General features: G+C 42.5%; 1 long non-coding RNA gene across 1 annotated transcript; it reads right to left on the reverse strand.

Annotated features, from left to right (window-relative positions):
• Positions 1-7,766: 7,766 nt before the first annotated feature.
• Positions 7,767-24,225, reverse strand: LOC311194227. Its single transcript, XR_014617434.1, has 3 exons — positions 24,159-24,225; positions 16,925-17,003; positions 7,767-7,782 (listed from the first exon to the last, which is right to left on the reverse strand). It is a non-coding gene; the product is annotated as an uncharacterized lncRNA (long non-coding RNA).
• Between the last annotated feature and the right edge of the window lie 276 nt (positions 24,226-24,501).

The raw sequence follows: 24,501 nt of genomic DNA on the forward strand, positions 1-24,501 counted from the left end.
TTCAGCACTGCCTCTCAGACAGACCCAGCTACAAGGGTGCTTTGTAGCACTTTTCCACAGAGGAAAACCATGCCATCATCTTCACAGGGCTGCAGCTGTACGTGCTGGGGGGGGGGGTGTGGCCCCTGCTATCTGGGCACTTTAAAAAGCCACAGCTCTTAGCTCTTGCATCAATAAATCCTTTTAAACTGCAGGCCCATAACACCGAAATACGGCTGTGACATTTCCTTTTGTTTGCCAGGATAAATCCCGTTGTGCCTTGAGGAGTGGGAGAAGCAGCACTCAAAAGGCAGCTCCCTCAGAGCTGGCCGGGCTGCCCCAGGGCTGAGAGAGCCTGGTTGCAGCCCCACGACTGCCCCCAGGCCAGGCAGGGTCCCCACGGCCTGGGCTCTGCCTGCCAGAGGCACGCACCCGCCGGAACGGGAAGGCCCTCATTGCACTCGATTGTTTTCCTGAATGCCTTTATGAACAACAGCAAAAGGAAATATTACAGCCTGGCCGGCAGCCAGGGGCCTGCTCGCTGCTGCAGCGTGGGGCTCAGAGCAGCCAAGGCAAACACGCTCCCAGCGCCGCCACGATTTTCGCCTGTGTTTCAAATTAACCACTGCCTTTCACAGAGGGCTCTCCAGCCCCGCTTCCAGACGCGGCCCTTTTGTCTCTACTGTGGCCAGTTACTTACAGCACTGCTGTCAGAGTATCCACCACTGGGCCTCTGTGCTGGGTCAACCTGGGCCCCACTGCCCTCCATGCCACCCTCAAGGGCGAGAGCATGCAGAGCACAGCCTCCAGGAGACAAGGCAAAGCAACTGGACGGGCCCGGGAGGAACTGTTTGCCCCTCAGAGCTGCCACAGTACTTTCTGCCTGGATATGAATTGTTTCGCTTTGAACAAATGCCCCTCCACGGCCTGGGAGGTAGAAAAATAAAAGTGGCTTCCCCTCCCATTAGTGGAGTGGGGCTGTGGGAAGGAGAACCCCAAGGACACGGTGTCACGACCCCTATTACCCAGCGCCAGCAGGATCAGGTCCTGGGGAAACCTGGCAGCAAGTCTGGCCTCCCATAGTGGCTTCTGGCTCTTAGTGCTGGGGGAGAGGAGGACAAGGGCATGCCGGGTCTCACCATCACCTGGGCTGTGTCTGCCTACTCATCCTCTGTCCTACTCCCAGCGAACCACAGAGACTAAGGCTCCGGGGTGCCTTATTCACCCCCATCCTGTCACCAGCCGGCTGCCCAAGGGGTGCAGCAAGGCTAGGATTTCACCTTTTGAGATGGACATGATGGGAGCACATGTGAAAGCAGTTAACTGTGCAGCTATTTGGTCACAGGAATTTACATGCTCAGCTGCTGAAGCAGGAGGTTGTATGGTTAACTGGAGATGTTTAATAGATTTGTAGCAATGGGTGGTGGGCTTTTAAGTGCGGCAATCTGTTTAGTGCCAGACTGAGCAACACACAGTGAGTTTGTATCTCTAACCCCACTAACTTCAGAGCAAGGGAAATTGGGTGAAATCCAGTGCAGGGCAGAGGCAGGGCCAGCCATACTTTACTCTCAAATCCATCCGTGGTGGGATCAGAGCAGTGTGCAGGACCATAGCTGACACATTGCCAGGAAATTGGTCCCTCCCACCACCAATTTCCAAGCTCGAGAGGCAAAGTTTGGGAATTACCTTTTTACAAGCATCAATAACTTGCAAGAAATTTTGCAAGCTCTACTAGCAACATGCTTTGAGTTTGCAGGAGGCTCCGTCACAGAGAAGAGCTCTTTAAAAAGTAAAAATTAGGCGGATCAAGATAAGAAAATAAATACTGCTGACCTAGCATTCCATTCCCAGGGTGAAACACAGGCAAATCGGGCATTTCCTACAGCTCTCTGTAAAGCCTTTGGAGGCAGGATGGATGGAGCAGTGGACTGGGGATCAGGACACCTGGTCTTCATTCCCAGCTGTGTCATTTATCTGCTGAGCAACCTTGGGATATCACTGTAAGATGACACTGAAGTCCTCACAATCTATGAATGAGAAGTCCTGCGCAGGAACTAGGCTCTTTCGCCATCTTCCCACAGTACTGACATGCAATCCCTTGTCACAGCTGGCGTTTCAGTCACAGCTTGCTTACAGCCCTAATCCTACAAAGAGTTCTCTGTGGAAGGGTTTTCTAATAGAGCAGTTCTGTTTGCAAGAAATTAGTCCAAAAGAGATGTGCAAAGTCAGAAGCATACTTCTACCTGGATTTTTTTATAGAGCTAAGATCTATGTTACACACTAAAATCCACAGGACCAAGATAGCATTCCAATTTCAGACATACAGTCTCTGGTGTTGAAATTACTGCCTGTATTTCTAAAGTCCCATTCACAACTGCAGCATTAGAAGAAAAACCCCATAATGTTAGGTGATATCTAGATCTGTTCAGTCAGACAGAATACCAGGCACATTCAATTTCTTTAGACCACTAGGATTTTTATGCTATCAAGAACAGTATCTGTATGGCTATAATACCGTTTTCCCTGTTCTCAGGTAAAAGCTTCACAGAAACCAAAATAAGGGACAAACTCTTCAATCCTGCCACATGTTAAAAACAGGTGTCCTCTAGGTTATAAGTAAATCCTTACCTGAAGCCAGTGAATGAATGTGCCTTACACTGTAGGACTGAGGCCTACACTTTAAAATCTTTAAGGGATACTTACCTGAGCTTTATCACCAGGAGAAGATGATGTTTAATATCTGAATCTCCCAGGAGCCACATACATGATTTATCTGTCCAAAGGCTCGGAATCCCATCCAGCCCAGGAAATGGAGCCTTGGACAGGCACAGGACATACATCTTACCTTAAGGTTTGTAAAGTGCCCATTGCCAAGCTCTCTAAATGTTGAGCTTGGAAAAGATTTCTCAGAAAAACCTAAGAATCACACTTATCTAAGCCAGCAATTTCAAATACTTCATGATCTCCACCAGAGTGGAATAAATATTTATGACAAAATGTTTTTTCCCTTTTGAAACTAATATAAGTTTTTCATGGGTTTAGAAAGTGTACTTCTAGCAGTAGGTAAGTGACCAAAACAGCAATGAAGGGCTATGCACACAAATATATTGCATTGTAGATCAACTTATCTAGTGGTCAAAGATATTTATTACCAAATCATCAGTGACATGTACATACTGGATCTAACTAAACCATCTAATGATTTTTTTCCATGTCTACAAGTTGTCCACACATTGCAAAATTCTCAGATGTACCATGAAAGACTATATAGACCCACATCTCAAAAAGGAAAAAGTCAGCACTAATGTATGTTATCTGTCTTCAGCTGCAACTCCTTTGATGCCTCAGAAAGCCAGAATCAAAACTCAATAGCCTTGGTGACTATTAAGCTTTATTCTTTATTGCAGCGCTGGGCACACAGGGGATCGCTCCTCTAAAGACTGATATGGTTTACAGAACATAAGAAATTTTGAGTCACAATTACTCTTTGTATAAAAGTTTATCTTGGTGGAATCTGAAAAGGCATATACAACGAAAGTCACACACTACAGGTATAAAAAAACACATTCAGTTTCTTGCTTTGGCACTGTATGAGGCTTTGCCAAAGAATATACTCACACATGTGAGGCTGAGTATCTGCAGCCTCTGAGATCTACAGCTCTGCAGCTGGCAACAGCACCAAACACAAGGAAACTAACTTCCAGAGCACATATCCTAGCTGGGTTGCTCCTCTGCTGAGCTCCCAAAGTCTCCTGATGCAGGGCAGGCCACTATCAGTCAGACTGAGATCTGAGGCTCCAAGAGGCATTGAGATCACATTCCCAAGATAGCCATATGCCAGATGCAAGATTATATTCTTTAGCAAAGCTACAGAAATTCAGCAAAAATGCATGTAATTCCAAACATTTCAGACTCAACAGATCAGTGTTTGTAGACCTTGGCGTCATTGGAACATTTCCAGACAGTTTCACTCCCATTGGCTCTGTTCATCCCAAATCTCTGGATGGTACTGCACCCCTGACACATGGGTACATGCAAGATAAAAAGAGCACACTGGAATGAGGTTATGACCCAAAGCTTCAGCAGCATGGATGACAGAGCTGAGTGATTAGATCAGACCTGGATCCAGCTGCAATGTTCAACAGGTCCTGGCTGAGACGTCCTGAGAAATGCTAATAGGCACAAGCAGACAGGAGGGAGAAGAGAGAACTAACAGGCTCCCTAGTAAATTCATCCCTGGTGAAGTCATGAACAAATCACCAAGTCCATCTCTGTTTGTAGGCATCTCTAGTATATCTAGAAATATCTAAAATAAGATGATAGGAAAAAGCTAAGGTAGAAGGAGTTTATGTTTAATTTGGAGAGTAGTTACTTATAAAAACAAAATAAGCAGCAAAGAGTCTTGGGGAATCTGCTGATCAGCTCTGCCTGTCAAAATAAAAAGATGTGGATATTTCCAGCCCATATTAAGAAACATTTTTACCTCAAGGCATTAGCATTTAGACCAAACAGAGCATTACAAGTCTTCTCTTAACTACCGGTATGAAAAGGAAGAGCAGTTGATGAGATCAGATGCTTTTTTGTTTGCACATCCAAATAGTGGCGGAAACAAGGCAACCTTTACTCAGGTGGGCACACAAGCTGGGATTCTGCACGTCATGGCAGAACACAGAGCAGTGAAAGAAAATGCCCCTGCTTTATTCTGAAATGACAATCTGGACCTCATTAGAAAAGAGAGTAAAACATGATTAAAGAAATAAATTTGAAAAGATGATGAGGTAACCCTGCCTCTTGTCTACTACAAGAGAAAGAAATGCTGCATGTTACATTGCAGATAGTATTTCATCTAATAAAAAGCTTTGTTGTTAGCCCACAGATATACAGAATGTCACGGAGAAACAATGTGTATGGCTTGCCAAAAACTGGTAGCAAGGAATAGAAGGTAGGAGAATGAGTTGTTAAGCAGTTGGAACTGCCCAAGTCAGGGATATTTCCTGGTATGGCACAGGGACTTTGATAGTCAGCTGGTAATACATTTACCAGCTATCTAGTTTTCCCAGAAGTGTCTTGACCTAAGCTGTCTCATCTGTGTCCCAGGAGGACAACTAATCATTCTGATTTATTATGCAGTGGCCTGCTAGCCATTTCAGCCCTGTTTGCATTGGTGTCAGTACAATATTTTATTGTATTTATTTACAGAGAGCAAACCAGGTTCTGAATAGGCATAGTTATTAAGCTAGATTCAAAACCAAGAAGAATTCATCACCAAGCATCTGCAAAATTGAAGTACAAAATGACACTCTGGCCAACATTTGGAAAAAAGCTGAAGCATTAAAGGGCAAGCAAAGTTAGAGACAAGCTAATAAGCTAACTAAGCCTGAAGTTAGTTGATAGTTGTAGGTATCTTCCAAAGAAATTACAAAATCCTGAGGACTGCATGTAACCTACAAAACCCCCACATGATTATTTTTTACAAGGAAACAATGGAGCACTGTGTTATGGGAAACAGTCTCAGTCCCATTAAATTAATAACTCTTGATGTTCAATGTACTGGAAAGCATGCTATGGAATAAAAAAGTAAAATAAATAATTTTTTAATCCCCCTTGAAACATGGCTGTTTAGAGAGCGTGGGCCTGTATGGTTTCATTTGGGCCAAAACCTAGTTTTAAATGAAGCTCTACTCCAAAAACACGTAGTTGGAGTGGGCATCTCTACCCATATGTTGTTTGTGTGTGATAGTGTTATCACCTGCTGGCAGCAGTCAAGGAAACTCCCATTCATGAGACTAAAGTAGACTAAGCAGAGGACTCCACAAAGCGTGAAAAAAAGTATAGCATAGCTGACAAAAAGCATTTTCCACCAGCAATCTAAAAGCCACATGCTTAGATATACAGCAATACCTCACTAACTACAAGAGTTTGGCTATTCCCACTAGTATTACACTTGAGATTCCACACTGATTTCCACGTAAATTGTGCTCATTTTATTTTATTTTGCTTGTTTTGAAAACTCAGCTTGGGATCTGAGAATCATTCTGGCAAATTTCTTTCTCCATCTCAACCCATAATAAGGACACTGATTACATCTTTGCACCAGACTATCATACTGCCAGTTCTTCTGCCCCAGAATTTTGTTTAGAAACTGATTCTTTTCATCCAGAACTCATCTCCTGCCTAGTCTCAATACGTACATAAATTGTTCTTCTGAGGCTCTAAGCCCAAGGTGGAGACGTAAGACCGGGTTGTGGGAAGATGAACTGTGGGAAAGGAGCAAAGAACTCTGAGTTTCTGGTGCGGGTGGAGGAATAGTGGGAGTTGGGGATAGGATGGTCTCTGGAGCAGAGGTCAACACTGGCAGTTTCTGCTGAGGGACTTCTCCCCAACCACCTGGGTTGGGCGTATACACACAAGACTGTCCAGCCAAGTCCTCACTGCTAAGCTCCCTCACACACCGTATCTTTTCCCAGCACACCTTGTCTCTTCCTAGTGTACCACATCCCATCAGAAATGTGGCAGTTGAGTGCCTCTGCTGTACTCTCCATGAAACCCATGCAATCTCAGGCCAAGGCTTGTGTACCTGAGTGAGACGTTATGTACACCTCTGTGGAAGCTGCACAGAATGGTACTGAACACTACGCTCCCTCTCAAAGCCAGGCTCTGAACAGTTCCTACAGAATTACTAAGTAGTAGGAATGTCAGCAACTTTACACAACAACGATGTGATACACTGGGTTAAGGGAATCACTTCTCAGAGAAGCACAATTTAAACCAATAGTAAAAATTCCTTCAGAGGAGTGGGAGGTGGAACAAATACCACACAGAAAGGCACAGCACTGGCAGACACTGACTCCTCTGGGTAGCCATGCATTTCAAATACACAGTATTGTGGGGCTAACTCTTCTGCTTTCTTTGACTGTATCTGTTAGAAGTTCTCTCAAAAATCATCTGAATAGGAGTCTGCTATCTGAATTTGTGCTACGAAAGAAAAAGAACTTCTGGGGATAAAAATCTTCCTCTAAAATTGGAACAATGAAGAGTAACAGCACCAAATCCTTACCCTGACCTCAAGCCAAGGGGTTTTATTTTATTTTGTACTTCTTTCTTTGAGTTCTGCAAGGAATTTCATACCTTTTTTTTTTATTTTCCTGTTCATTTTTCTGTGCTTCTGCATTTTCTGGTTCTGGCTTATGCATACTAACATACTTCTAGGAAGGCTTCTTTCCTCATGCTACCTCTTACTTCTGGCCAAAATAGAAGCATGAATTTTCAAGTCAAACAAATTCAGAACAAGAGATTTTTTTCTTATACTGTTCAATACTTTATGTTGTTGACACAGTCAAACTTTTTACACAATGTTTACTGATACTTGAATAGTCAAAAACCCTCACAAAAACACAAGAGATTTTTTCCTAGCAGATCTCTTGCATATAAAATAATATTTAAAGACAATAAGAAATTGTTTATTTAAATAACATGCCCAAAATTTGTAACTTTACACTCATTTCTGAGAGACCTGGATGGCTTATAGTGGCATTCATGTGAAAAAAACCAACCCCTCCCAAACCAAAACTTAGATGCAAACAAATGTCTGCCAACTGAGCATAGGAAACACTCCATCTTTACACTGAACTTTTTATTATTAGCAATCTTTCTAACAGACATCTTCAGGCACTGATAAAAAATATTTTGTGTTTTTCAACTCACTCTGATGAAATGGTCTTTTCAAGTGGATCTGTCATTGTGGTTTCCTGGATTTCTTCAGCCTTGTTAGAAAGCTTGTAAATTCCCATGGCTGATAGTAAGCTAAGGAAGGAAATAAAAAATAGTAAATACCACTTCAGTGGTGTAAGCCCTTTTCTGCTCTTTTTTGGATGAGAATGCATTTTAGGAGATTATTATCGGCTTTTACACAAACTTCAAAACAGTTCCAGCTGGGAATACATCTGTATGTCCATTTTGCACCCTCAATTGAACTCATTTCCACGGAATCAGTCTTCACTAAAGTTATATACTGGTAGACTAACGTTTGGCTGAATTAAGTGGGTTTGGGCTGCTAGTTTATTTTACAGGAGGACTTGGCAATATCAATACAATAAATGGATGAAACAACAGGAAGAAAAAATTACTCTTTAATATCTTATTACTTCCTACAGCTACAGAGCAGAATGTGTGAAAGAAGGAATAAAATAAATCAGATGATCTATTTCCATGTGCAGTTACCGGATATTTAATATATGATGGTTGGTTGCGGTTTTCTTCTTACTGTAGATGTTTTAAACACTGAAAATAAAATACATCCAAGAGTATTTTTACTACACAGAGGAATGACTACAGACTGGGAATAACAGAGTGCTGAATGCTTTCTCAAGTTGTACTTCTTTTTGCACTCAGATCATGTACTAAAATCGCCTGTGCTACTTACTGTTTGTATTGCTGCCGATGAGATCAGAATGCAGTCCAGCACAGTTGCTGAGAGCATGAAACACACAACAAGGACTATTAGTTACTGAGTCCAGTTTTACTTTTCATAAAGCACCTAACTGTCTCATATGCTGTAAACAATCCCATGGCTTCTGGAGAACATGAATAATAGTGGAAGGATCATGCCCTCTGAACAGAAGATCCCAGATTCTGCTGCAATTGTTCCAAAAGAAGGCATAGCAAGAAATTCTGACTAGCCTAATGCTGAGTTGACCCGGTAACAGCACTAAGAGCTGATGAAGAGATTTAAATGGTGCATTCTGGTGAAGGGTTCAAAAGTCAGAAGTCATAACCCAAAATAATTGTGTATACCGGAAATTCAAACGATTTCGCTCAGGGTCAGAATAATGAACTCGGGGAATTAGTTGCCAAGTAAGAACATGGAAACAAGCGCTGCCGTCTAAGTGGCTTGGAGACATCTTGGCACTTTTATGGAGAGAGAAAGGATTAAAGGATACAGTGACAACACAGAAAACTGGGGGTTAAGAGAAACTTAAGGGGGGACAAGCCTGTGAGGTCAAGTGGCATTTTCCTCTCCAGACATTTCTTTTCTGTCATTCTTCCCAAAGACATCATGTCAGAATGAATAAACAATCACTAAAGCTTAGATGAGGAATGGACTTCTACTGGATTGAAACAGGGATGAAGCAGCACTATCTTTTCCTCTGCTCCATAACAAAAGTAACTGCTAACAAACAAGAATAGACTTCTTTATCTGTGTATGATGCCATGCATTTGACCCAGTCAATCTAATGTAGCACATAAGGTTTTCTCATATCAGCTTCTTCCTGCAACCTTATCTTCTCCAGTCCCATCAGAACACCATAACTGACCAGATAAAAAATATTAAACTGAAATAGTCTCATGTCAGAACACAACACAGCTGTCTAATGTACACTTCATCGGTGCCACACTTCGTAAAGACCAGTAGTGTGTCTATACTACACAAGACATTTGCAATATTAGCATGGACATATCATATGTAATTGCAGGAAGCACATGGAACTACTGTATTACTGTTTTAAGTGATGAAGCACTAAGAGGCACTGTTTTAGACATTTTTACCCTACTCTTTTTTAAGAATAAAAAAATTCTATTCCTATGAAGCCTCTGCATCAGACATAAAACCATTTCAATTGGAAGCTACATAAAAAAGATGTGTAGAAAAAGGTTCCCTTTTAATTTGTCAGGTATTAAAGCAAGACTGTAGTAAAAGTTCTTAGTACTTGAGTCTCCCAGAAATTGTTCCTACAAGTGAATGAATTCTTTTACATTTCAGGTGCTTTCCTTTGCCTCTTGCATGATTTGGTACAAGCTGCGGGAGTTGAAGCACATAAAAACTGCTCTAACCAGCTCTGCACTGATCTGTCCCCAGGACACGTGGGACACTTGAATATTCAGTGACACTCACACACCATTGTGCTGCATCTCAGTTCGTTGAGTTGGGCTCTAATTTCTTGGTGTCCAACGTACCCGCAAAACTAAGATCCAAGAAAGAGAGAAGGTAGGATTATGTCAGGGGAGACGTTTGTCAGAGAATTATGAGGACACTGATAAAACTATCTTAGAACCTGACTTTTCTCAACACCATAAGCCAAATCACATTTTCCAGAGACAGGTCCAACTGGATACATATTATTATATAATCACCCAGCCATTTCTTATCTGAATGTGTGGGGGGATCCCTTTGCAGATATTCTGTGAATCGCACAGTTTTGCCTCAGCAGACTCAATAATACTTAACTGGGTTGTCTCCAAACCTTGCCCACTGACAAGCTTTTCAGAGGCACTGAAGAGAGTTTGTACCTTTCTAATGGTGAGAAAAGTCCCTGAAGATGCCGGATACACAGCAGCAGCCTGCCAGGCCAGATGGACAGAGAGTTTGAGTGGGAGTTGATTCAGATCAGGAAAGAGTCAAAGCAAGAGCACATTGGGCAGGCTGGCATTCAGGCAAGGGGATTTCTCCAGAGATAAGAAAGAAAAAAATCAAGTTTTCTGAATCACAGGGGGGTCTACCTCAAGCAAATCTTTGAGCTTTTGGAGCACTGCAGTCACTTTGCTAGAGGTCCAGTCATTTTTTACAAAAAGCATTAAAAAGATTGTGTCTTATGGATTTTGCATAGAAATGAGCTTTCCCAGCTCAGATGCTGAGATGTGACATTAAAGAACATTCTCTACCCACAGAGACAGGTCTGTTACAGCAATTCCCCCAAACCCTTCAGCTTTCAGTTACCACTAAAAACTGATGTCAAAATCTTTGCAGACTGTCTTAGTAAAACAGGCAAATGTTTGTTTGTTTTTCCTCTCTCATCTTCTTAAAAACATTATAGAATCACACTTCCTTAAAACATCTCTGAGCTGCCCTAGAATTTCAACTAACCTACATTTGTTTTTCTCCAGCACCCGTCTGACACCCCTATCTATCTTCTCTGCACCCCACAGTACTACATAAAATGCCTTCAAAACTTCCCTTGGTTTCACATAACATAGAAACTTGATATTTTGGGACTGATAAAAAGGTAATTCAGTTGGAATTATAACTATAACCATTTACCCTTTACAGCATGAAACTATTTTCTCAATTTTGAATTTTGTTTTGTTAAGACTAATTTGGCTTCTAATTTAATCTACAATTAATTACTTTCAATATCCTGAGATCTTGGGACACTGAAGGTCTCCATTAAGTGAAAAGAATGAATTAATCATAGCTTAGTATTCAATTAGAAGGTATGCATTAGTAATATTTTGTATTCTGAGAGGAGAGTTATATGGACAGAAACACATTTGTGGATGGATTCTTCCCAAAAGACAGAGTTCACCCGACCCTAAAAAATCCTGGTGGGGCTTCAACAAGTTGCAGGTGGCAATGTAAGATTTTCTTCTCTTCCCCCCTCTTCTGCCACCAGTGTGATTAGGTGCAGCACACGGGTCACAGACCCCACACACGCCATCCCAGAAGGCTGGCAGAAGCGCAACTTGCAGGACACACAGCATATTGCTCCACCAGCACCCTCCATGCACGCAGCCCCTCGAGCACCCAGGGCGCACGGGATTTCCTGGGCCTGAGTAGGCCCAGGCAGCATCTGCACAGGCCTCGCCACAGTGCAAGCAAACAGAAATACAGGATTTGAAAGTGTTTGCTCTGATTTCACATGGTGTGTTTGATCTCTTACTGCTGCATAGGCTCACTCGTCCTCTGTTTTGTCATTTTGGTCCAAGACTTTCCCTGCTCAGCAGAGGTTTGTCTTCAGTGGAACAAGACTCATGAGCTTTTGTCTATGTACGGAATCAGTGCTTAAGCAAAACAAGTTACTATCCTCTCTGAACCCCCCCATACAATTGCTATGTTAAAGCAATTTGTAACAAAGGATTTGAAACTCATTATTCAATAATGGGTGTCATTCAGATTTCAAGTTCTACCTAGTTCCATTAATTACATGTCAACGATTTTTTTTTTCTCCTTTTCCAACAGAAAAATAAGGTGCTGCCACTGGCAGTCTGCCTGAAAGGTTCAAATGTCAGGGCAGTAATTTTGAATGGAATGGATTTGACTCAACTGATGTGAGAATAAAAATAGCGATTAGAGATTCTCTGACAAGTTGCTGTGACAGAGAAAAGCTTAGATCTGCTTTCACCCACCTGCCTGACTTTGGCTCTGTCCTGAGCGGTGTAGCACAAAACACAACACCAGAATAAAGTACCTGGCCTAAAATCTCTGTGGTTTTTCCTACAGTCAGGACTAAGAGTTCCTTCTCCACTTTCTCAGGTGAGGGACTGGGAAGGGAGTATCATGGGCTCACCCTGGCCAGGTGCTGAAGACAGTGCACAAAGGGGTTGAGTGCAGTGGGCCACAGCCAGCAGGACTTGATGCTCCTGCATCAGGAAGGACACCCAGAAAGGGCAGTTCTACAAGCATGAGGGAACAACTGCAATTTAGATATAGCCACTGCAGCGAAGCATGGGGGTCAGGACAGAGCTCAGATCAAGCTTCCATTCAGCAAGTTGTCCACTGTAAGAGCATACAACAGCAACTCTAGCTTCTGACAACCCGGCTGTATATCTGACTTCAATACCTCACTAGTGCTTTAATGCACCTTCTATATTTATCCTCTACATGGCTTTTAACAGCTTTCTTGTCCAGGTTATATAAATGTCAAACACAGGAATGATTCTGCACTGGATCGTTAACACTACTGGTTTGCTACTTCTGGCTATCAATAAAGGTCTGAAGATGGCACTGCTTCTTATCCCTCCTGAAGGCTTGGGGACACATCAGGAAAACAAGAACTTCAAAAAATAAAATACCACCAAAAAAACTTTAAATGCTGGAAATAAGCAGAGACTACAGAGAAGGCTTTAAGTCACTGTATGTTATTTAGCCCAGGCAATTCAATACCATACAACTTCAACTTGTAACTTCTCCTGTACACAGAAATAAGTGTCCCATGGCATTTCACTACACCAGCATTTAAGAAAAGTTCAGCAGAAGAAGTATCCCCAAGTGGCTAATTCACCACCTCAGTATGTTCACCTTTTCCAGCATGTGAAAATTTATGAGGACAACATGCAACCTAACCTGCCTACAAAAAGGTGAGGGAACTTTCTCCCCAGCTCCTCTGGTATGGTGGGAAATCAGCCTCTGAATATTTCTTAGCAGCAACCTCCTTCTAGGTACAACAGAGGGGCCAGAGTGAATAGGATCACAGTGTCAAGGCTATTTTGATATTTTTTTTTACTTCTCTACTGTAAAACAAGGAGAGCCATCTTGACCTTCACCGTAAAGCACTTAAAGAGCAACAAATTAGAAATGGTAAATAAGAATCAGTCATCACTATTCAATGAGAATTCCAGGAAAAGGTGAAACCAGGGTTACAGAGATAAATGAGATGACTTTAAAAGTCTTGGAGAAGACTGCCCCAGGAGAGGGATATTTGAAATATAAGGGGCTCTGTATTCTTCCCTTCGCCCCTTGGGGACAATGGCATCATGAGGTAGGAAAGATACTGATTCCTCCTCAGATCTGCGTGTCTTCACCATAGCAACTGGTAACTAAATATTCTTGAATTAAAAACAGACTAGTACAGGTATGTCTCAGTAAACACAATGCAGTCATCCCATTTGGCCATTTTGTTAACCACTTCATATTTTCTTAAAACCATCACTCACAGGCTGCCTGAGATCTTTAAATCAGCTGCTGTGAAAAGCACCACAAAAATGAAGAGAGAACATTTAAGCAGTTTAAAGGTATCCTGGGAAAAGCATCTAGCTCATGTGTCCAAAACTGTCACATGTATAAAGAAGGTCATTTAAACATTGAAAGACTGTGTCCTGTCTTCCTCCATTATGTATTTTACTGACCTTTTATGGCAGCCTTCCTCTATTTATATGTATCTGTTTTTCATCTACCATTCTCAAAAATTCTTCCTCCATCAATGTTTTAAGTTCTCCTGTTATCTTTCAAGACTTTTGCTCTAGCCAAGCTGTCATGCTAACCTGGCTTCTCTGATGGAGGCACTGCCTGAAGCTAATTCTGTGCAGAAAAGCTACCAGCCTGGAAAAGCAGCAGGGAAGGTTCAATTAAAGGCAGTATAGAAGATGTGCTTCATGTGCGACCTCTCTCCTGCTCTCCAATGACATATCAGCCTCCTTGATCATTCCTACAGATAACAGCAAAAACAACAAATGACACACAAGAAAAAGAATTGCCAAAATAGATGATGACCTGTGCCACCAATTTCCCTATTAAAGGGATGGTTTTGTTTCTTACTGGCACTTCTTTTCCACTAGGAACAAATCAAGGCTCAAAATTCTCAATCTGTTTCTGTTGTCAGGCAAGAAAAGTCTTTCAACTTTTATTTCTGTGGTGGGATACAAGATTAAACACAAAATTAATGACCAAAATCCTTTTGCCACCTGAAAGGATGAAATTTGCTGTTGAATATTTCCAAGATCTGTGATTTACACCTCCTGATCCCAAAACGTGGTTTTGCTTCTCTCATTTGGGTGCCTTTGAGCTTTTCTGGATTCTTTCCTTCTCCACTTTTTTTCCTCAGACAGAGTCAGATTACAGAAGGACAGTGGCATAGCATTGTCCTCATAAGATGGAAGCCCTACAAAAGTGGTATGATTAACACTTTTCAACCAATCTAAAGATCTTGAGAAGACAAGGAGAGAGAATTCTCTGTCAATGCATATAGTTGTGGTATAAGAAGAATCCCCTAATAACTGTTGACCTTTGGGCTTACTTGCTTTGGCTACAGGCTTTTGCAACTGCTTAACCCAACATGCCTTGAATTAAATTCCAGGTAAAATGGTCAGAATCCTTCTACATCCTGACACGGCCTTACTCTTCCAAAGGGAACAGCCTCTGTCTCCTTGTCCATACACAGATTCCCTGTACTTGGCTCTGTGCACACAAGTCCTAAGTTAATTGCAGAAAGGGTGTTCTAGATTTCTTAAACAAACAGTATACATTGGAATAGTTACTGCCAAGGATTCAATAATGCCTACGTGATTTTTTCCAGGCACTCAACGATATTTTTTTCACCCAACAGCCTTTCATGTGACACTTTTATAGAAAAATGTTTACAGGAAATAGCAAACTTTCCTTTTGTTCTTCAGGTTACATGTACTCCCATAAAATGAAAATGCTGAATGAAGTCATCGAACTACCTGACACTTAAAAATGAACACATCTAAGTACCCTGCTCAAGATCAAATGGTGGCTCCTAGCAGCTAAACAGATATTTCAAACACTGGATAACTGATTTTCTTCCTGGACTCCAACTGTCACTTTTTAATGGGGAGTTACACAGTGAATCTTTATTAGCAAGGGCTGTGGGCATTAAAGGGGTCAAACAAAGGTGGTTTCCATTTACACTTGTGCAGTGTGATGCCCAAGCCTTCACCTTTGCACAGGCTTTTAGAACGTGAAATGCGGCTTGGGGACTGTCACAGAGACAAAACACATCAAGAAACACAGTCCTGCAGCACACCAGAGTCTATGTGCCTTCAACCAGACCTGTAACAAAGCTGGCAACAGCTGTTGGGCAGTGCCAGCCAAAAAACGACCCAGAAGTGACTTCTGCAAGAGATTTTCCAAAGAAATTAAATTGTTTCAAATCTTCAGAGAACTTTCAGGATTCTCTCATCTGAACAGTTCAATAATGATGTTAGAATGTCTGTTGCATTCACTTTTCCTTTTCTCACATCTTCCCTCCAAGGTTTTAAGAAAGGTATTTTTCCATAACAGTGAAAACCAAAAAGCCAGAAAGTCTCAAAACCGATTCACAAGTAATTGCCTTCAGCAGCAGCGTGTAGAGAGGCACAACAAAGTTCAATGAGTATTGGCTAGTGAGGCCCCCAATTTCTGTGGTAGATGCTTAGACTTCCTCCTGTGCTGGGCAAAAGATAACACAAGGCCCTCCAGCTCAGTAGAAGTGACTCCTAAGGAAACAGCAAAGCTTTCTTAAGAAGCAGCCTTCCTGAGAAGGACCTATCATTTTCCTCTTTCATTCTTGCTAGAGAGTTTTTAGGGCTGTGTTTCCTCTCCCTCTCCCCTTCCTTGCATATGGGCCTCTTTTAATCCAGTGATCCTATCATAGTCTTTTTTCTCTCATTGAAGAAAAACATCCAACCCTTCAGCACACTGAGCACCATCACCTGTGAGAACAATGAACAAGAGCATCATGGGACACTCGATGCTACTTGGCAAACAGAGGGCAAGACCATGTGCCCACTGGCTGCACTGGCTGCCCAAGGTGTGCTGTGACTGTGCAGGGACACAGGGATACTTAGAGTGGTATGACTGATTGCAGGGTAGCATGTGCAGTGGTTGTGTGACATGATGCCAGCTAAAAATTTTGGGACAGGAACAATGTGGAGGCAAGAGTTCCTTATATGTCCTTTGCTAGAAGGGGAAATCCATCACCAAGCTTAGGTTGGGTACAAAGAAGCTGCAGGCTCTCTTCACATCTGCTCCTTCACTGCCAACTGTGGGAAGAGAGCAGTTGCTACTAAAGAAAAGGGGCTTAAGATTTTGCCATGTTCCTTATGATGTTTTTTTTCCCCTCCAGCCTTATCCCAGTTACTACAGAAGTGGATTGGCAGTAAAGCAACACTGGCAGTTAGGAGTCCTGTTGCTGTAGGGAATTGACACTGTTTCTCAGTGTAAATCCTCAGTGTGTTTTATATTTACTATCAGAGCTGCAGTCAGCCACAAAAGCTACTCTTTCAGCCTTGCAGCTGCAAGGGGAGATACCACACTTCTGTGCCAAGGTGACTTTCTGGAGGGCATACTGAGGTTCCTGCTCTTGTGTCTCCCTGGCCACATCCAGGGAAAATACAAGGTTTCCTTGTCCCAGGTGGGACTTTGTTCTGTCTGCACAACAATCAAATTGCCCAGCAGTATAAAGCATTAGACATTTTAAATTGACAGAATTTATCAAAAGAAAACTCTGTTCACCTGAAATACTTTGTTCCCCCAGGTTAGAAGCCAGATGAGCCAGGATCCAGACTGGATTCCCACATCAAAGCTGATGATCCTAAAAATTGAGGTCCAAAACCAAATTAAGAACCACCAACAATAACATTTTCTACAAACCAGAAACTCTTTTTTCCATCACCTTGGAATGTGTTTCATTGAATGCAAAAATGAGAATCTTGGCGAAGACACCAGAATTTTATCACTTATTTTTTCCAGAGGAGTCCTGCAATATTTATTACCTGCATAGGACGAGCATAATGGAATTCATTCTAATGTTTCATCCAGAAGAGAGTTCATGAGAAAGTAAGAACATGTTTTTTAATGAGCAGAACCAAGAGAAATGTGATTGAGACTCAGCCAATTTAACTTTTTTAAAAGCTTATCCATTTGCAGTCATTGTAAACTTCATTTCTCACACTCAGGATGTGCACCTGACAATCTGACCACACAACCATACTGAACTTTGAAGTATGGGTGAGCCTGCAGTCAGACACACAGATTGCTTCAGCTCACATCTCTGTTTCTGGCATTTTTGTCTTTCTTCGAGAAACAAGTTGGATAAAAGCAAATCTCTTGAGAGGAAAAATATGTTTGGATTTAGTGAGGGACCATCACTTTATCCACCCTCAGACTGAGAAATGAGTATCATTCCCTAGGAGGAGATGAATGCACAAATGTTGAACTAGCTGATGAACTGCATTTCTATGGGAAGGCAAGGAAGAGAACCAAAATGTCAAACCAATGACCTCACAGCCCACATGAGGTGTAATGCATGGGATTTTCAAAGAAAGAACACTTTGGTTGTATAATGGGAAAAATCTTAATTCCTTTTTAAATAATTCCCAAGAAAATTAACAGCACCTTTAGAGCTGAAAGTCCCAGTGTGGGAAGAAGCAGCACCGTGGGTTACAAGAGAGATTCAGAGAAGAGACGTAGTCGAGGAAGAGACCCAGCAGAGCTGCCTGGATTCAGGGAGGAACTATCATACACATAGCCACATATTGTCACCTGTCCTTTCCAATCAGCCCATGTTCCCAGCTAGAAATAGACCTTGGGGATGTAAGAGGGGAAGAGGCAGGCAGAGGAGGAGGAATTACCCTCACCCTAGCCTGTAGTAGCTGTGTCTGCAGGCATGAGCAGGCCACAAGGTCTGTGAAGCAATAAGATACATGACTAGCTGATGACATGGCAGAGCTTAAAAATAACATCACTGATTGGAAAATGTCCATGATGCAGGACACACTCTTGGGGCTAACTGCAAAAATGTTCAGAAGTTCTCCACGGGGGTAGTCTAAATCTTGAAAGGTGGATAGCAACAGCAGATCACTTGGGGAGAAGAGAATTCCCAGGTTCATTCAGTCATCCCGAGGGTACTCTGAAACTGCCTGCTACACCAGGGCTGCAGAGGGAGAAAGTGCTGAGGTCTCCAACATCTGCACTTCTACAGAAAATTAGACTTATTAAAGTGCTGAACTATACAACGAAGGAGCTCAGGAGAGACAGAGTGCTCAGAGGATTAAAATTGTTCTGGAACTTGGGTCTGGGCAGAGCTGAAGGAAAAGCCACTTCTACACAATCTAAAATAGGTTGTAATGAAATAGTTTAGGAAATATCTTGTTACTTTGCATGCACTGAATAATGGGTAATTTCACAACTTCCAATGTCCACACTTAAAAGAAGCCTTTACAAACCAAATTCAACGAGTTCTGCTCAAGGGACTCTCTTGCAACACCGTGGAGCATGCAACATCCACAGGTATTGCAACACCAAATTGCAAAATAAAGGCTGTTTTCCTCCAAACCTCCTCTCAGCCAATGATGACAGTGAAACATGGGGATGGATAGTTTGGAGTTGGTGAGTTGAATCAGCTCAAGGGAAACAGCAGAATTGCAATGCCAGGAGCTAAGAACAGGAGTAAGACCTCTCCTGTCAGTAATACTGAGCTATTAGTGTAGCCACCTCTGACACTGCAGTGCTACTCACAGACTGCTCAGCTGTCCCTTGGTTAAGGAGTCAGTGATGGGCCCAGGAGCTCCAGCATGCCCAGCAAAGCAGCACTGCTCTCACCACACATTAGCTCACCACAGTTACAAAGATCAGGGAGAGGCAAAGTTTTCATGAACATACTGTTGGCCAAAAAAAGAAATTAATCAGAGTGACCAGCTAGCAAAGGGAGCCTTTAAAGACACAGGCTCAGAGATCAAGCACAGCAGTTCATGACCACTGGCCAAAGAACAGTGGGTACCTTGAAACAACTTACACAATATAAAGTTTACTGGTAGCTCTTCCTTCTCCTCCATGTTCATAGCCAGTCTCTATGCTCTGATCACCTTTTCAATGCACACTCCCTATTTTTCTTCCATATACTCTAGCCAACTTCTATCTCTTCCTCCAGCGTTCATGCCAGAATCACTGGGAATGAAGCATGACAGCATCTCTTGTTAGACAAAATGGTACTGGGACAGTTTACATGACAGAGAGAACTCAGCCCCTTGTGATCATAGGAGAAAAACAGGACCTTTCAGAAGAGTTCAGAGTGGGACCCAGCTGAAGGTTAAAGGGCTCTGGAGGACCCCTGGTCCATGGGTCAGTGACACAGTCAGGCTGACCTGCTGACTGTCAGCTGCAGATGGAGGACTCCTGTTCCCCTGTGCTGTTATTCTCTTCTCTCCTGTGCAGCCCAGCCCTGTCCCTTCTGGGCTCAGAGCCCTACTCTTTATCCAGCTCAGCTCCCTGGCATGGCAGAAAACTTAACTTCAGCTGGTAAGCTGTACAAACCAAGCAGATGGACCAAGCCATGGTGGTTATCAGGGTTGATGCAGGGAAAGCAGCAGAACTCAGTGGAGGACAGGAAGGTGGAAGGAGCAGGACTGCTCCCTCTCACCTGATAAACTTCTGCTGGTGGAGCACGTACCATGTCTCTGTGTCTCTGCATAACTCTGTCGCTGGGCACTCAGGCACTCTCAAGTAAGAGTGAGAGGAAGAGGTTACCTGATCAATGAAGTATTTCCTTCAGCTGCAGTTCTTTTTCCTACAGGAAGCCCTGGCTTGTATAAGCCACTCAAGAAGCAAACATCAAAGGACTTCTCTATCACTTAGTCAGGGTAATAGACTGTACTTGAACTCTACTCAGTGAAGTGAAACTTCTTAAGCTGAGAGCTGAAGTTAAATTTGTTATTCCTGGCAAGCTGCCCAAAAGGAAATGGATCCAGGGCAGAAGTTTGTTTGTTAGATAGCAGTGAAAGATTGACACTTTTATAATAAGCCACAAAACCAGGGAGAATAGAAAGAGTTGCTGAAACTACTGATTGTTTGAAGATCTACTCTTAATGCTTTATCAGTTACAAGACTTCTTCTTAGTAATTAGCGAATAATGGAAAGCAGAAAGTGTGAAACATCAGGAAACATCAGCAAGGAGGAGCTTGAGCTAAGACTCTGCACATGAGGCTGATTCAAAAGAACGGGAGGAAAGAGCACATAATCAGCCACGTTATGTCCTTTGCATACAGAAGTTGTTACAGATTGCAATCAAAGATGTTCCTCACTAAAGATACAGGGTACTGACTGCCAGTTCTGTCCACACAGCACTTCAGACCATTCTGTGCCCATGTCATGCCCACCAGTGTAAAAATGGTGGTGCAGGGAGCTCAGTCGTTGCCAACATTCTGTAGATCTGCTTGCCAATGTGCCTAGAAGTACATCAGCTCGTGGACCCTCAGCCATATGGTGGCAGTGAGCCTCAGGCAAGTCAAGCTCTAGAAAGCCAACAGACAGGTGAACAAGCAGAAAAAAAAAAGTTTAATTGCACAGAAATTCTTTGCTGTGTTTCTCAAAACAACCAACTGCATCTGACAGACACACCTGATGCACAAACATCACATGAACTCTACCCAGACATCTCCCAGGCGAAGCTCAATTAAGATATCACCTCCTAAGCAAGAAATCCAAAATTGCATCTTGACTTTTGGGTTAATGAGGGTTATGATATATAAAGATTAAAATGTTCCTTGATAACATGTCATTCTGGGATCTCCTTTACTATCAATAACTTATAAACTGCATTAAGACAGACATCCGAGTGAATGAACCCCCCCCACCCCCAACAAGAGAAAAAGCAGTTCATTTACCAAAAACTGAAACCCCCAAACCCCACAAAACCCCAAAAGATGCAAGTGGTTAACCATATAGATTTAAAACCAACTCCAAATATGAAGAAGTGCTACTGTGCACATTTGGCAGTGACTCATCCGAAGTTTATTGCACAGATTTTGCAACATGGAGGAATCCTACATACTGTTATATCCCATTCCCTGGTACTTTGTTCCTTTGGTAAAACACTTCATTTGGAAAGGTTTTGTCTAAAGGTTAAATAGCTCCCATGTCATCTATGAACAAACAGAAAAGCATGCTTAGGTGTCTGGTCCCATCTGTCACTACTCCCCACACTGGCAGCTCCCAGAGTACATTTGTCACCTAGTTCTTTTCTTCCATGGGGACAAGCTGGCTGGGATCCCACCATCAGGCCCTCCACAGATGCAGAAAAGAGTATTGAGCTGATTATACACCTTCTTCCTCTTTAGGAAAAAAAAAAAGGCAAAAAACCCACAACAAACACATGGAAACATCCTATGGATCAATCTGAGGCCATGAGCTGCCAAACTGACCCATGCTGGCTCTGCCATACACCACAATAAAATAGCCAACTTGAACACTGTCCATTTCCTGTAGCTTCTGCCTGGGCCTTGGAGAGATTGTCTCTTGGGAAGGAAAGATTAATCAGTAAGCATTTATCCATAATTAAGTAAACAGGCCATTGGACAAATTCAATAAAATATCAGTTAGCTAATGAGTTATTTTTATACTATAAAATGACAAAAAAGAAATAAATAAAAAAAAAGAGAGAGAAAGCACCCTAAAGAGAAACAGGAAAGCAAGAAATCTTATTTTGGCTTTCTGCACAAGAACTACACAAAAAGTCATATGCTGTTGATAGATCACTCTCACATTCTCACCCAATAGCTATTATGATCAATTCTACAGCAACTCTGTATGTAAACACAGAGGAATGGGGCCAGTGGAAACTACTTGGTTCTTCAAGGCCAAGAGAGCTGTAAACAGGTAACATCTTTACCTTTAAGTGAGCAGTTTGAGCTAATTGGGCTGTCACTTTTCCAGCTGCAAATCACTAAAGCATTTGCCTCCTGAGCTCAGGGAAAAAGCCTCCAGAGACTATGAGTCAGTGAATGAAAACTGTTTTGGGTCCCATGGCAAAAAAAGTACTTTGCACTCAAAAATAGATACATTTCTTGTGGGAAAACCCAGCCCAGCTCCTTCCTCTCCCATAGATAATAATGCAAAATGTCAGACACCTCCCAGCCTCCATTCCCAGGAGATCAATAGCTTTGCAATGATTACTTTGGTAGGATTTTTCCTTAAAGGTTAGCTTATGTCTAATCACGAATCGTGACCCAACAGCCACCAAATGGAGCTCACAGCCTATGGGAGGATGAGGTGTGGGGCACAAGGTTGCCACTACAGCAAACTGCTACAGCTGCAAAAAGCAACAGGGTTTGGGCACTTGGAAGACACAAAACCAGGGTGGGAAGGCAAGGCCAGGAGATGGTGAAAGGCTGAGCTCAGGGGAGCAGGCAGCACCTGTGTTCAGTGCAGAGCAGCAAAGGGCTCCAAAGTAACTAGGAGAAGCTCACGTGCTGGGAAAACCTACCTGCTTGTTTGTGTTTGCATTTATGTAGCAGAAAGCCCATGGGATTAATTTACGGTGTTTACAGGACATTCTATAGGTTGGGGGCTGTATAGAGTGACAGTGGAATATTAAATCTGGTTGGCTGGATTTGGGCTGAAACAGCAGAGCAATGTGAGTGAAACCCCTTCACCCGAGGGTAATGTTCAAGGGCAAACACATGCCATGTACACCTCCTGAATTCACAGCCTTCCAAGCAATAGGTTTCTTGACTATTGTGCACTTGTGACCCTTGCCAATAACAGATGTGACAGAGCCATGGAGCCACAGGCACTGCTGGCCTTCCTATCTGCTGGAATGGAAAGCAGCACAGGTTAGCCCAAGCCCTGCTGGAAAACTGCAGCCAGCACAGCCAAGCAGAGGGGCTGAGCTCGCCACAGCACCACTGCAACACCAACGCTGCATAAGGCTAATCAGGACTCACTACTCATCCTCAACCCTTCCAGGCCTCTCTCTGCACTGCAGGTTACACCTGTGCTTTGCACTGCATCTGAAGACAGTGATCTCTGGACCAGGGGGACCAGAAGCATGGCCAGAGACAAGGATGCTCCCCAGAAGTCGTTCTGGACTATTGTTCTCATTTCACTGGATATTTCCTACATCAAACACCAGAGGGGAAAGAATAAAAAAATAAATAAAAGGAAAAAAAGCCCCAGACAGGCAGTTAAACTCCAGGCTGTGAGCTACAATGGCAGGCTCTGCAAAGCTCTTGCAGTCCCAGGGGAGCTAGGAAGAGGGGGAGGAAATATCACAAGAGATGACTTTGCTTACTCACATCATTGGCGCAGACACGCTTGTTTATATTGGACTGGCCTCATCTAAACTTTGCTGGAGGTTGACCATAATATTTACAAGCTAAAAGAACAATTATGTAGCTGAGAGCAGCTAAATGGAACAAAACAAAACCAGAGAGGCAGAAATCATGTCATTTGCGAAAGTCAGAAAAAAAACCCCTGAGCCATCAGACCACACATCCTCCCCACACTATATAAATTTACACCGTGGCACTATTCGTGCTGCTTTACTGCAGAATGGATGTTCTTTGAGCTTATAAACACTTACAGTGCTTATGTGCTCCATATACTGATTTGTACCATAAAAATTTATATGAAAGGGTATTTCCTATGCCTCATCTGTTTGTTTACAGAGTCCACCTTTAAAAGACCAATATTCTTTCCTCTGGGGCCTGTTTACAGTCTGCACCTGTGATGGTTTCTTCAGCTTGAATCTCATGGGCTGTATTTATTACATAACTGTTTTCCCTCTTTTAGACACCATTAATCATCCCTCTGCCAAGATCTTCTTCCCACACCAGGCTTTACTGTACATTCCTTGCATTTTTGTACCATGATGTCAGTCCAGAAGTGGAACAAAGATAAGAATGGCTCAAGATTTTCCTTCAAATGATCCCTTTTCTCAAAAGTTATATATAAGTAAAAACCTAATACTCGCCAGGGAATTGGGAAAGGACCCAGTCTGGGGATTTGTGGACGTCTCATATTCCATATCCTTATTTCCTGAAAACGAAGAGAACATATGCAAAATGATTTGGGGAAAATGACTGCAGAAATACAGAGACAAAAGCAAGCATAACATGGCTTTCTAATCGATGGTAAAGCAACTAGGCAAGTATGTAAATTACATCTGCAAATGTTTTGAAAATAGTTTGTCAACTATGCCTGAAAAATTATGAATTTTTTTCACACTTTTCACTGTTTGGGAAAGTGAGATCATTGCATATATTTAACAGTTTTTTGCCACTGTAAATGATTTTTTATGTTTTAGAATAGCAAGA

This window comes from Gallinula chloropus, assembly GCF_964237585.1.
Source record: "Gallinula chloropus genome assembly, chromosome: 8".
Classification (NCBI taxonomy): Eukaryota; Metazoa; Chordata; class Aves; order Gruiformes; family Rallidae; genus Gallinula; species Gallinula chloropus.